Source organism: Bubalus kerabau, chromosome 22 (assembly GCF_029407905.1).
Source record: "Bubalus kerabau isolate K-KA32 ecotype Philippines breed swamp buffalo chromosome 22, PCC_UOA_SB_1v2, whole genome shotgun sequence".
NCBI classification, from domain to species: domain Eukaryota; kingdom Metazoa; phylum Chordata; class Mammalia; order Artiodactyla; family Bovidae; genus Bubalus; species Bubalus kerabau.
The window spans coordinates 43,310,469-43,325,217 of record NC_073645.1 but is presented as its reverse complement, the minus strand read 5'-3'; positions in this window follow the sequence as shown (position 1 = coordinate 43,325,217).

The window sequence follows — 14,749 nt, the reverse complement described above, 5'->3', positions numbered from 1 at the left end:
TGTGTCTTGCTCTGTTTTCTTCTGGTTTGGTTCATGCACGTGTGTTGGCAAACCTTGCTATGGTCAACTCCATACTTACATTATTCTAAAATATAGATGCTGAATTGCCAAGAGATTGGAGTAGTTGCATCTTCTGTGATGAACCACATGCTTCAATTCATCAACTTTCTAGTCTCAAAGATAGGAACAGGAACATCATCATATTTCCTTATCTCTGCCTACTAGATGCCAGGTTTTCATGATTGCTCTCTTTACATCATCCAGATTTACAACATTCACACATTTATTATCATGATTCCTGCAGTTTTGCTTAGTGTTGGTCTAACATAAAAATGAAGTCAGGGCTCACTACTACTCATTTTAATGTGGTTCTCTATTCTCTACTTTGACTTATCATAATTGGTTGGATTTTGTTGTCGAGCAGCTTTTTCAAAATTGTTCATTATTAGTGTATGCCCAATGTTCTTTCTTTTAGCTTCAGATTATTTCTATGTTGCTTTTATATTTGAAATATGTCTTAGGTAAAATTCTCCCAGGACACATTTTCTTTACTTTGGGCATTTGTCATCATGCTGATGTCTTCCGGCTTTATGTTTTACTAAGGAAAATTCAGAGGGCAACTTGAGTCTCACCCCATCCCCCTCTACTTATAGATACTTTTTAACTTGCTTTTTTGCATGACAAATTATTTCTTTATCCTTTAAGCTTAATAATCTAAAAACTGTATGTCAGTGTTTTGCATGCTCCTTCACATTTTCCTGGAATGCTGTATGTTTCTTTCAGTTGATAGATTTGGGTCTTTCTTCATTTCTTCATATACTATATATCTAAATGTATCTGTATTTTCAGTTGTAGCCTCTATTATAAGCTACCAATTATTTTTATGTTGGATCACTTTTTCTGATTTCTATCTTTATTAGCTTTTTTTCATTGCTTTCTTATCTCTGTGAATTTTTTAAAACTCTGTATTTAGATGGATTATTTCAAATCTTGATATCAGTTATACAAACTTATATTTTACTTCATATTTACCATTTCTAGTGCCCTTCATTCCATCTTGTAGTTACAAATTTCCTTTTATTGTCATTTCTTTTTAGCATTTCTAATAGAACATGTCTGCAGGAAAGAAAATTTCCCAGCATATATTTATCTGAAAGTGTATTCATTCTTGTCTTAATTTTTGAAAGGTAGTAACTCTGAAGATTTAATAGAATTCTGGATTGATAGGTTTTTCTCCCCTTTCAGCAATTTAATGGTGATGTTTCAGTGTCAATCTGGCCTTTATTATTCTTGGAAAGGGGTCAGCAGCCATTCAAATAATTGTTCCTCTGAATATAATGTGTATTTTTTTTTCTCCTTTGGCTGCTTTCAAGATTTTCTCTTTATTTTTGATTTAGTAATTTAATATGATGCACCTTGATTTGATTTTTTTTCTATTATATTTACCCTCCAGTTTTGCTAAACTTCTTGGATCTATAAAATAATGTTTTTCACCAAATATTTGGAGTTTTTGACCTTGACTTCCTCAAATATGCTTTCCTGCCCTACTCGCCCTCTACTTTCCTTTTGGGACCACAATCACAAATACACTTTAGACTACTAGATATCAACCAACAGGTCACTGGGTACTGATTAATTTTCCCAATTTTTAAATTTTATTCATAGTAAATAATTTCTATTACTTTGTCTTTAATTTACGGATCCTTCCTTTGGCTATCTTTAATCTGTTGTTAAGCACAGCCAATACATTTTTCATTTACTATATTACATTTTTATTACACAATTTTCATTTGGTTCCATTTCTCTACTGAGAGTCCCCACCTTTTCACTATGACAGTATTTTTTAAAACTTTGCAGACACATTTTTCTAGGTATTTTTAAGTCTTTGTCCACTGACCCTAATATTTGTATCATCTTGGGATCAGTTTCAGTGACTACCCCGTGACTCCTGAGTATGGGTCACATCTTCCTATTTCTTTCGACCTACTTTTCTTTCTTTTGTCTTTATTACAGCCTGAACATTGCAGCAGATATCTTTAGGGCCCCTGGATACAGTTATCTTCCTCTGAAGAGTGTGGATTTTCATTTTAGTGAGGAGTTAAATTACTAGCTAATCATCTTGAACTTGTGGAGGTTTAGTTTTATACATTTTTAAGATGTGTCCATTTTGGTTTTGGTTTTTGTCTCAAGGTTAATCCTTATTTCTAGAACATAGTGTTTATCCCTAAGGATAACCCTTCTGGTATTTCAGTGAAAAAGCCTGAGTTATTAACCAAGACACTATAACTTGGCAGGATTTAAATTCAACAGTGTCTCCCATGATCCAGCCAACAGCTGAAATCAAGGCTCAGCTTTTTCAGGCTTCTAGCTCTTTCTTCTTGCCAATCTTTAGAGTGTCTCTATCCATGAGCAATTTAGGAGTCAGCCAAAGATTTGGGGAAATACATATGCATATTTGGGGGCTCTCTACCCAAGCTCTTGTTTTCAGATGCTATGGTAGCCCTAAATTCCATCTTCTAACATCTCAGGCCAATAACTTTATACTTTTCTGCTTGATCTTTACCTACCCAGCACTCTGTAGACTGGAAAATGCCCTCAAGGAAAAAGTCATATAAATAAGGATCTCACCTCAATGATCTCCATCTTCCAAGGCTTGAATCTCTTCCAGTTCTGCCTGATTTTGTTTGTCCTCAAACATCTTTAAATTGTTGGGGGTTTATATCCTGTTCAGAGTTAGTTAAACATAAGCTTCTTCAACATGATTGGAATTGAAACACCATATTTGATTTTAAATAGTAGCTATTGTGTACTATTAATCCCATAATAAATTGTTACTGTCCTCATGGTCTGAACCTCCATTTTTATCTCACTTTGTGGGTTGAACATCTTATCTTAAGGTTATGGTTTCTAAAAAATTTCAGACTTTCTGTTTCTTGTGGGGCCCAACAGACACAAAAGGGAATTTGCTACATTAATATATGATGTATAGGGAGACAGGTTCTCAGACTCTGGAAGGCCATAGCGCAACAGACAATTCTTTACCTCAGAGTAGTGTGTTGGTTAGTTCCAAGTATTACTATAAAAATCAAAGGTCCTGAATGCCATTAATTTTTCTGCTTATCACTTGACCTTCAGGGTATGTCTTAAGACCTACAGAAAGCATCCTAGAAGAATCCACGTGAATCTCCCAAGCAGATAATCAGATACAAGATTATCTAGTATTGGATGGTCCTAGGCCCCAACTGCCATTCAGGCTTCTTTAAGGTAAAATAAGTGTTCACATTTTATAAAAATAAAATTAAAACTATTTCTTGTGGTCATTAAGATCATACATCCATTTAAAAATATATATGTATTCTTAAAAGAAAAAAAAGTTGCAGTGAAGGCTACATATGTCTCCTGTTGGCTCAGTTTATTCCTTCCTATTATCCCTGAGTTTTGAAAAATAAGAGACTCTACTAGCACAGCTTCTTTCTGAGAAGCTTTAAATCTTTAGAGAATATCCAGGTGAAAGGGTCTGAGACCCCTATCTGGAATTTGTTTAGAGTAAACCAGACGAAACTAGAAAGAATTGATTGAGCTCCTTTGCTACACAGCACGAAAAAAGAATTATTCTGCAGGACAGAGCAGAGTCAGTTGGGGTGTATTCTTTCTTTGGGACACTTAACTTTATTTATGATCTCTGTTTCTTGTCACTTCTCAGGTTATCTGGGAACTTTTAAGGCAAATACACAGACTGGTTAGTTTCTCTTAATCAGTGTAAGCATCGTTCCATCCTTAGTCTGGATTGTGCTGTCCTGGTAGATAAAGAGGTTATCATCATGGTATTCTCACATCTAACCTTTAGAAGTGAAAAATTAAATAAAATTCCACATCTGAGGAGTTTCACAGATCTCTCATCCCAGTTTGATGTATGGAGGCTAGTGTTCAGTTTAATACTTTCAGGATTAAGAACAGGTCTGAGAACTTCAGAGATTTTTCTTTTGGCTCTTAACTGTCTAACCCATGTTTCTGGGATATTTCCAGAACATCCTACTGACACATTATCTTTTGTCCTAGAGGCCAAGGAAAAAAACAACAATGACTAATTATTATTTTAATAGGCGTCTGTGTCAAAGAGTCTTAAGCTTAGGAGGAGGTACAAATGAGGCTATCTCCCTGCATACAGTGAAGTTCTCACAGTTTTCCAACTAGTCCTTTGTAGTCAGTTTTATTTAGAAGTTAAATAGCATTTTTAAGAGATATGGAAATTGGGATCTCAAACATTTAAGACAACCCAATGCAAGTTGCCTGATATCTGATGACTCGAAAGCCTTTCAGGTTGACTGTTGCCTGCAGAGGCTGGTGATCCTCTGATGTCAGCTGAATCCCCTTATGGTTTCTGTCTGAGGACTGTGCCATTTGTGGGGATACCCTATCACATGACCCACTCACTCCCCGAAAAGCTAGTGAAGCCAGGTGACAAGGAAGGGGGCACTGCGCGGTGGCTATGTGTTTTCACACCAAGAGCTCTAAGCAAAGATGCCTTGCTAAAGGCCCTTTCAGCCTCTGGGCCTGCTCCCCTTGATTCTGTCTCGAAACCACAGCTCAGCTGATTCTGGAGAAACATAACCTTGACTCTGTCACTCCCCTGATGAAATCCCAAATGTCACCTGTCACTGCATAGTTACAGCCTTTCAGTGGCTCCCCTACCTCCTCTAGGATGAAACCCAAATTCCTGTGCATGCCTCACAAGGCCCTGGCATTCTGGGCCTGTGGTTCTTCAGCCTCATCTTTGTCATGTCCTCTCCCACTGGGGGCTGCAGATGGAGAAGCTACCTGGCTATTTCCTCTCCTTTCCTCTGGTGAGCACCCTCATCCCACCTTGCACCTTTGCTGCCCTCTCTTCTTCTTACCCTCCCACTTTAAACTCAGATACCAGCTCCTCTGGTGATCTCCCTACACTCCCCTCCAGAAAACCTGGGCCAGAGCTCATCCAACTCCCTCCCTGAACTGAACGCTCCTGTAAGAACCCATCTGTGGACTGCATCCTTGGAGCCCAGAATGGGCCCACATGTGGTCAATGCCCAATAGATATTTGTTGAATGAATCTAAGATAGTTTGCAATCTTTTCAAAGGTAGGACTAAGGGACAGAAAAAAAAAATAGTTGAGAGCTCTTTGTTTTGTTTCCTTTTAAAAGAATTCTTTCTGAAAGTGGTATAATTTAAGAATTTCTGTTTAGTTTTTTTTTTTAATATCCTTCAGGGTCTGATTTTACAAAGGATCCCTCTTGATCTCTGAATATCACCCTGGAACATCAGACAAAGAAAAGCACTGGAATGATTTACTCGGATTGGAGGTGGTGGAAGAAAATGAATGGGCTTCCCACTTTCCTTCTGAACTATACTTGTTTATACATAGCAATGAAATATTTTCTCTTAGTTTTTTCCCTTAAAACATCTTGTCTGAGGAAAGTGGGAGGAGAACTTGGAAAAATGTCCCTTAAAACAGTTTTCATTAACTGAAAAATGGTGTGAAAGAAAAATATATGTCTGATGGAAATGCAGTTTAGTTATCACACATATGGGATGCATTTTTCTTGAGTTAAAAAGTTTCTGAAGAAAAGAATCCCATAAATATACAAACTGCTTTATTTTGATATTCAACTCAATTCAGAAGTGCTACAGAGAATTGAACATAAAAAGCATTGACTTTTGAAGACCACATCTAAAATTTTATTATTGTTGGCATATTTATTGAAACACGTAGCATAGATGATTGATTTATTTCCATGCTGTTTTGCTGAGCTCATGTTTAAGTCTTGATTTCTGGTCAAGGCTGAGTTTTGCCTTTGGGATCTTGTTTGAAAGATTTTTTTTTTTGTAACATAAGAATAGATCCATTTTGACTCTTATTTCTGCAAGTAGCAGAACTGTTCCCAGAATTTCCTTTTTATGGATTAAGTGTTAAATTAGATGGTGCTTTTGGAAGGTTTTCTCAGGGATTCCATCTCCGAAGTATTTTCCAGGTGTCTTCCCCTCACTGGCTCCAGAGTAGGACCCCCAGGGTCAGGATCATAAACTCAGTGGCTCTCTGATACGGTAACGGCCATACGATGGGCAATTTACCCCAAACACAAAAATAGGTCTTGGAGGATCTTAATCTAGGTTCAGAATGCTAGGCTTCTGTGAAATTTGCATGCAGCTCACACTTTCTGTTCTTCCTTTGCCAATGCTGGAGCAAAATGCAGTTAAGGAGAAGATAAGATGCTGGCCAGTCAAATGGAAAACATGTTATAAAATGAGTGTCTTACCGCTAAACCCAACTCTCTTTTCACCAAGTCTGTGCCACCTCTGACAGGACCAGGGGTCCTTGGGAGAAATGCCATGGACTTACATCACATGAAGAAAGTTTTCCAGAAAAGTTAGATTGTGAGAATTCCTCTTATTGAAAGACACTCTTTATGGAACAAGGGGGAAGAAAGGGGGGGAACTTGGAGCTTGGAAGTGGCCAAATGCCCAGTGATTCTGTTCCCCTTGTCTTGCAAAACGATCCACCAAGTTCAAGTATCCAGAGACCCCTGGGATCCCAACTCTTCTCCTTGTAGATTCTCAAGACCTTCCAGATTTGTCTTAACTGTTGGTCTGACCCCTCTGTCTTCAAGCTGCTGTGAGTCTGGATATTATTAGGCAATGACCACTGTGAGACACTCTCACAGGCCTAAGCCTTGAGAGAAGGAATGACCCAAACCATTCCCTTAGGGAACTTCCCCTAGAGGAACATCATACTTAGATGATAGGTTCGGGAACCAAGGCCCCTAAGACAAAAATCTCCTGTGTTTAACCTTACCCCTGGAAGTTTCTAAGGGAGGTGATGTGTTGAAGAATGATGTACTTTGACATTCATCTTTCAATGTAGCCATTAGTCCACTGAACTGGGCCTTTGATCTTTCCAGCCTTCAGATTCAGACTGAAACATCAGCCTCTTCCTGGGTCTCCAGCCTGCCAAGGTTTGAACCAGTCCATACAGTCCATCAGTCCATCTGATGCTCAGTTGTGTAGGACTCTTTGCAGTCCCATGGACTGTAGTCCACCAGGCTCCTCTGTCCATAGGATTTCCCAGGCAAGAGTACTGGAGTGGGCTGCCATTTCCTTCTTCAGGGGATCTTTCCTACCCAGGGATAGAACCCCAGTCTCCTGCACTGCAGGCAGATTCTTTACTGCTGAGCCACTAGGGAAGACCATGTGAAAGAGACTAAGGCTGAATAAATAAGGGTAGGAAACAATGAAATGAGGTCCTAGAATTCTGAGTGGACCAGTTAACTAAAAGGTTAGTAGAGCATAAGTGGAAAAAGTATATAATTAACCAAAAAGTTGAACTAAATTGAAGTAAAATCTTATATTTCTAAGACTTTTGGTCCCTTTCTTTGATATTTCTGCTTTTTTCCCCCCCACTGACCCTCTCTGACTTTTCAATTATCCATAAGGCTTCTCTTCTTTTAAGTTCTCATGGATTAGGAGCCTATTGGCTTATTATTCCTGGGTAAGGGTTGAAGAGGGACTCAGGTAGTATAATTCCTGAAATCAAAATTCTGGGTGACTGAGGTGGTGAACTGAGTCCATTATCTCTGTGAAAAGGGGCACAAAAAGATAAAGAAAGTGCTTCAAAATCTATGAGGCAAAATCAAAGTGAATGTGATATGATTTAATGTGATTTCTATATATATATTTTTGAAATGTGTATTAACAGGGGAAAAAGATGTTTCTTAAAAAGGGAAATATCCTGAATGAGAATCGCTGAATTGGACAGATGGAATAATTCATATCCTAAAGATGGTTTAGTTATCAAAAAAGTGTTAACTGGAGAATGCAGTCAAGTTCGAAGCATTTCTCGGGGTTCTAATGATAGAGCAAATGCGATAATCAGCGGCACATTTCCTGCATTACTATGCAAATCGCGCTGCCTCTAAATTAATAGTTGTCATTCGTTGTGTTTCCTGGTTTCTCCTATCCCTTTCATTTCGGTATCAGAGATTAAGAAAAAAGGCATACTTCTACTATCAGTCAACTTTTGACTACATGTATTTTCACTCTTTTTGGCCCAGCTCTAGTTCACTGACACCGACTTAATGAAAAGAAATGATAGTACTATTAAAATATAATTATGGACTTAAAATAGCAGCACATTCTTTAACCACCATGGTTATAATGGAGATGGGTTATGATTAGAGCCTTAAGTGTAACTGTGAATTATCCTCCTTCTGCTGTTTGAGGGGAAGGGGAAGAGTACATAACGATTCCAAATATTTTTTCCTTTTTAAAATTATTTTTTGGCTGGAGGCATAGTTTGAAGATATATATGTTTTGCTGTGAAATGCTCTAAGAAGCCGGTTTAATGGTGTATCACTGGTTCCTAAATTGGGCAGGAGGGTAAGCTGCATATCAGACCTGGGGCAGGGGGGTAACTTCTCAATGTCAATGTCCTCCTAGAGATTCTGGCATCTAGCTGAAAGGAGACCATTCATTCCTCCCTACTCCTTGCTAGCACAAACCACTTTCAATAATTGATAGAATAATATTCTTTAGCTATCTTGGGGATATAAATGGGTTGAGAATTACTAACTTGAATGAATTTTGCAGTTAAAGAACTAGGCCACTGTAACTTAACTCTCTTGTCTTTTAGGATAAGATTAAGTACCAGTTACTGAGTGTGTGTATGTATTAGCTACTTTGCTATGTACTTACGTACATAGATGAGGAGTTAGAGGCTTGGTGAAGCATATTGTCCAAGACAACCTATTAGTGGGACTGCTGTGATTTGCATCCTAGCTTTTTGGCCTCCGAAGCTCAATAAAAAAGATCACTATCAATTCGAACAACTGGGGCAAAGCCCTGTAATGGACATCTGTGATCGCCTGCCACCATCTCTTGCTATCTTAGGGTGGCAGCACCTGGGCTTCCCAGGTGGCACTAGTGGTAAACAACCCACCTGCAATGCATGAGACATGAGAGATGTGGGTTCGATCCCTGGGTCAGGAAGATCCCCTGGAGGAGAGCATGGCAACCCACTCCAGCATTCTTGCCTGGAGAATCCCATGGATAGAGGACTGGTGGGCTACAGTCCACAGGGTTGCACAGAGTTGAACACGACTAAAGTGACTTAGCACGCATGCACCCAAGCTCTCCCTTGGAGATCACTCATCTCTCACTCTCAGTTCATATGGCTCATTCTCACTGCTGACTCCAGGGATGGCCTCTTTCTCAAGTTCAGCCAATCAAGATGCACCTGCTAGAACCTCAGACACAGGGATTGGTCCAGGGATGGGCACATGACCCTTATATATATTATAAGGATTTGGCTTAAGCAATTACAGATGTGAAGAAGTCCCAACATCTGGGTTGGCAGGCTAGAGACTCAAGAGAACTGATGTAGAGCTCCATTCTGAGTCTGAGTCTGCAGGCCTGAGAACCAGGAGAGCCAAAAATATAAGTTCCAGTTCAAACCCTGGCAGGCTGGAGAACCCAGGAAGAACTTATGTTTCATTCTGAGTCTGAAGGCTGGAAAAATCAATGTCCCAGCTCAAGGAATCAGGCAGGAGTAGTTCCCTCCTTCTCTTGGGAGGATCAGCCTTTTTGTTCTACTCAGGCTTTCAGTGGATTGGATGAGGCTCCCCTTCACGAAAGTGAGCAATCTGCTTTACTCAGTTTATCAATTCAAATGTTCATCTCATCCCAAAACACTCTCACAGCACACTAAGACTAGGTTTGACGCAATATCTGAGCCCCTCATGGCACATAAAATGAACCATCACGATATCAGAGAGTAGAGCTGAGCGATGCTATAACATGAATGACTCAGTCAGCGGCAGCTCTACTTCTAGCCATGCCTCATTCTTTCCCTTGGGTCTTTTCACACACACAAGCCAATAAATCCCCAGCTCCATCCCCCTTTCTGAGGGAGGAGGGAAGAGATCTCACCAACATGAACCCCTCACCATCCCTCCAAGTCCTCACATAGCCCTGATGAAACATAAAATCAGGTGCCCGCTGTACTGAAATGCATTGAAAACACACCTGGAAGTGCAGCTGCTGGCCCTGTGTGTGCAACTCTGCTGAATTTAGGGTCAGTGGCAGGGACCACAGGCAGGAACATTGCTTCTGTGCATCTCACAGGATAGCACCCCATATACGGAAGTGAAATGCTTTCAACACTTTTGCAATCTTTCAGTAATTTTCCATTCTTTCAGGCATTTTAAATTCCTACATTGGTCAGTTTTATTGCTTTTAATTTTCTTTTTGACTTTTTAAAACTTCAAATAAAATTACTTGTTGAGGCAAAATCGTCCTGTGGTTTTGTCCACATTTTTTAAAAGTTCACCTGGTTTTTTTGCTGAGATATTTGGAAAAAGCTCTCAACAGCAAAAATTAGGTCTTGAAAACCTCCTTACTTTCCTGGGTTATCTTTCAGGCTGTCCTTACATTCAGGAATCTATTCACAGTCCCTTTTTTATAATATAGAGATGGAACTAAGAAGACCTAACTTATAATTAATTACTTCCCAGAGTACTTTGTCCTTCTTTTAATGTGTCCCTGAGTGCTAGTTATGGATTCATCCAGAAATGTTTATTTCTAATAATAAGAGAGTCTTCCGGTCAATTAACACAGAAGCCTGTCTTGTAGTGGAACAGTACCTCTAGTTTCTGGCCAAAACCTTCTCTTAGTTCTATTTGGAAAAAAAAAAAAGACTTCACTATTGCTTGTCCATTTAAAACTGCACTGTTTGAGCTGGTGTGTACTTGCCACACCTGTCCAACTGATGCCTTCTTGGAATAAAAACAACAAAGCAATTTGGGCTTGCAAAACTATAAAGATATTTAGAACATGTCTATAACTCCAATTCTATCATCCAAAAAATGGCATGGTTGATATAGTGTCAGTTTACTTCAAAGGGCAATTTTGAGAATAAGCTGAAGTATGAGATATGAAAAAGTAGGTTAAAATACTCCCAAAGGTAGTTATTCCATAGTATCCTTTATAACATGGGACTGGAGGATTCTAATGGTATTGAGTGGGCTTCCCTGATAGCTCAGTTGGTGAAGAATCCACCTGCATTGCGGGAGACCCCAGTTCAATTCCTGGGTCAGGAAGATCCACTGGAGAAGGGATAGGTTACCCACACCAGTATTCTTGGGCTTCCTTTGTGGCTCAGCTGGTGAAGAATCTGCCTGCAATGTGGGAGACCTGGGTTTGATCCTGGTTGGGAAGATCCCCTGGAGAAGGGAAAGGCTACTCACTTCAGTATTCTGGCCTGGAAAATTCCATGGACTATATAGTCCATGAGGTTGTGAAGAGTTCAACACGAATGGGGTTGAGGGATGAGTAACTTTCTGAACTACGTAAATCCATTTTGGAAAGCCCATTGTCTCAAGTCTTATGGGACTGAGTTCTCACTCTTTCCCAATCACAGGAGTTCTCAATCTTTCCCAACCACAGCATGCATGAGAGTCATAACCTGCACGAAAGCCCAGAATCCTTAAAGTTTCACACTCCAAATTCTTTGGGATGTAGCATCCTACTTGAATGTGTTGCCATAACTAGGAATAGAACATCAGTAATTGTGACTCCCTGTGGCTTAGGGGGTGCCTAGGACAGAGAGGGTGGAGAGAGTGATGGAATTTCCCCCTCAAACACTCCATATCTCACCTCCTTCTCTTTCATAAAGCAGACAAGAATGCAAATGGGTGATCACAGATCACTCATGGTTAACCTGAAATCTGAGGTAAATTTTTGTCCTTTAAACTTTAGCAGCATAACTACTTAAACTCTCAGTAACAAATATTACTTGAGGAGCAACTCACAAATGAACTTGACCCACCTGTGATTCATGACCCTGAAGATGAGGACCGTGTATATGAAGGGGGGTTGGGGGCAGGGGTCAGTAGAGATATTTGGTGGGAGACATTGTGTTTCTTGTTGTTGTTATTTAGTCGTTCAGTTCTGTCTGACTCTTTTGTGACCCCATGGGCTATAGCCCACCAGGCTCCTCTGTCTGTGGGATTTCCCAGTCAAGAATACTAGAGACGTTGCCATTTCCTTCTCCAGGGGATAGTCCTGACCCAGGGATTGAACTTGCATCTCCAGCATTAGCAGGCGAATTCTTTACCACTGAGCCACCAAGGAAGCACAGAGATTGGGTTACCATGTCTAAAAACATCTTTTCAAAATCAAACGTGTCCCTGGAATTTCAGAGGAACTTCCATTTCCTTACCTATAAAATGGGAGTAGTTAGGACTGGAGATGATATCTGACAGCATGGAGATTACAGATGCTTAGTAAGGGGCAGAGAATCTTCCTTTCTGAGATACAACAGTGGAGTGGTCTGTGGGCTGCAGGGACTCAGAAAAGGTTATGAACACCAAGTGTCTGTGGTGCATTCTTGCCAACATGCCGGGAGAAAAGTGGGAACAAGCAGGGCACGTGGTCCATGTTTTCCTGGAGTGCCCCGCTACATGGTGGAGACGGACACCAGCTTAAGGACTTCTGCTTTGGCTAAGTGTGGATAAAACCTACATAGAAGGGCAGAGAAAGTTCCATGGAAGTGGAATTGGCAGGGGAAGCTTGCAAATGTTTGCACTGCTCTAAAACGCATGCTGTCATGACGCTTAAGAGCATTACCACCCGCCCCGAAACATTCTCCAATTCTACCTTAACACACCGACTGTGCAAAGAGTCCTTTATTATTTTCTTAAATCAGGTTTGGCTGCTGGGGACACAAAGCCGTTCCTTGGTGCCCTTCGAGGGAGCACAAAGAAAATTACAAGGGCGTGAACCACCGCAATTACAAAGAAGCTGAGACAGAAGACTCTATCAAATGCGTGCATTCCTTGGCAGGTACAACCAGCTCAGTTTTTATTGCACAAACGCACACTACCAGGCAGTGACGCCATAGATGTCATAGATGGGGCATGGAGGGGACAGATGGCAAGGGGGTGCCTCTTGGAGCCAGCAGGAGTATGATGCTCTTTTCTTCCTTGGAGAATTGTCACCCTTAAAAAAGAGAATGGAATGCTTTCCATCCTCATGAGTGTCAACAGTGAAGTGGGTGACTCCCAGTCTCCCCTCCTGGGAGCTGCCTGCCCCCACTCCCCAGGATCTTGCCTCTATTTTCTGGCAGGGCTTGGCCTGGGACCTGGGAGCCCAAAAGCAGCCCTGGGCTTTGGCTTGTTGAGTGGCTGTTTAATGTGCAGGCGGCATTCTCTTAACCAAATTCAGCCCTTTGTTTTTCCTGAAGCTGCACAGAGCAGCCTCTAAGCCTGGAGGAGGACCTAGCCTCATCCAAGGCCTGAGTGGAGGAAAAAGGCTGGAATGATGGCTCATGAGCTTAGCTGCGGTTGCCAGTGTCTAGTCCAGAGGTAACAACAGTTTTCATGAGCCTTTTGCTCAGGAGCCCAGTGATTAATGCGCCAACATGAACACAATTGGACAGCCATGCTCCTAAAACTGGGTCAGGGCAAAGCAGTCCCAAATACAGACATGCGTTGTTCAAATCTTGGGACAAATAAAAGTTGTCCTCACTCAACCACTAAGGGAAATGGACTTGCATTGTTTGAGCGCCAACAGGTTTCAGGCTCTATGCTAGCTACTTGCAGTAGGCTGCTTGATCCAGGCTCATAACAATGTAGAAAGTGGGCATTATTATGTCCGTTGTGTAGGAGAAGCAGGCACTCAGAGGTTAGAGAGCTACCTGAAGTTGTTGCCTTCATAAACCTGGTAGAAGAACCAGGGTCCTATCCTAGCCTTGCCAGACTAACACCATTCCCACATGCTCCCTTCTAGAATGGTCCGCCCTGAGGTCTCTTGTTGCTGTTGCTATTGTTGTTGTTGTTGTTTCTTCTGTGCTTCGCCCACTATCCCTTCTCAAATATTCACTGATGACCAAACGGCTGTGCTTGTAGGCATGATCTTGTGCCAAGCAAAGTACACAGGGAGCAAAGGGACCGTACCAAGTGCAGAGGCTAGAAACCAGTAGCTGAGATGTCCACAAGCATTTTTCATTGTCTCCCATATGACAGTGTTGGGTGCCACAGTGCAAGACGGGCAGTTTGGCTGCACAGCGCAAGCCGGGGGGCACCATTCTTAACATAAGTGTGTGGACTGGGGGTGGAGGAAGGTCCTGGCCAGCAGGTCTCTGTCTCCCCAGTCTGTGAAACCTCCACTCCATGAAAGCCAGAGCAGCATGACATTTATCAGTTGTCTCCATTTCAGCTCCTATAAGACATTATTTGAAGAGTAGTTGCTGTGATCTAAAATAGAATCAGCCTTGGTTTTTGTCTGTAAAGCGGAGGTCCATGTGATTTGTGACGAGTTGCCCAAATACACCCAGCGGTTATTGGCAAATCCAGAACCAACTCCGATATCATAGAGAAAAGCCCAGAGCCTCCTACGCCCATCCTTGCCTTTTGAACACCAGTTGCAAGGCCTCCTCTTGGCAAGATGTGGCTAAAGAAACATCCCTTGTGAGGCATCATGACAATTGATCTGCCTTGTGAGAAAACCCATCAAACTCCCTTTGATGATAGCAATCTGCTGAGGACTCACCCGATGCCAGGACTGTTCTAGGTGACTTTCAAGCCTTATCTCATTTAATTCTGGCAGAAACCATCAAGATGAAGCACTCTTATTGCCACTGCCTCACAAAAGAGAATATTTGCTCAGTGACTTACACATGGTTGACCCAGGAGGCCCTGAATCCCAAGCAAAGCTGTTTCTT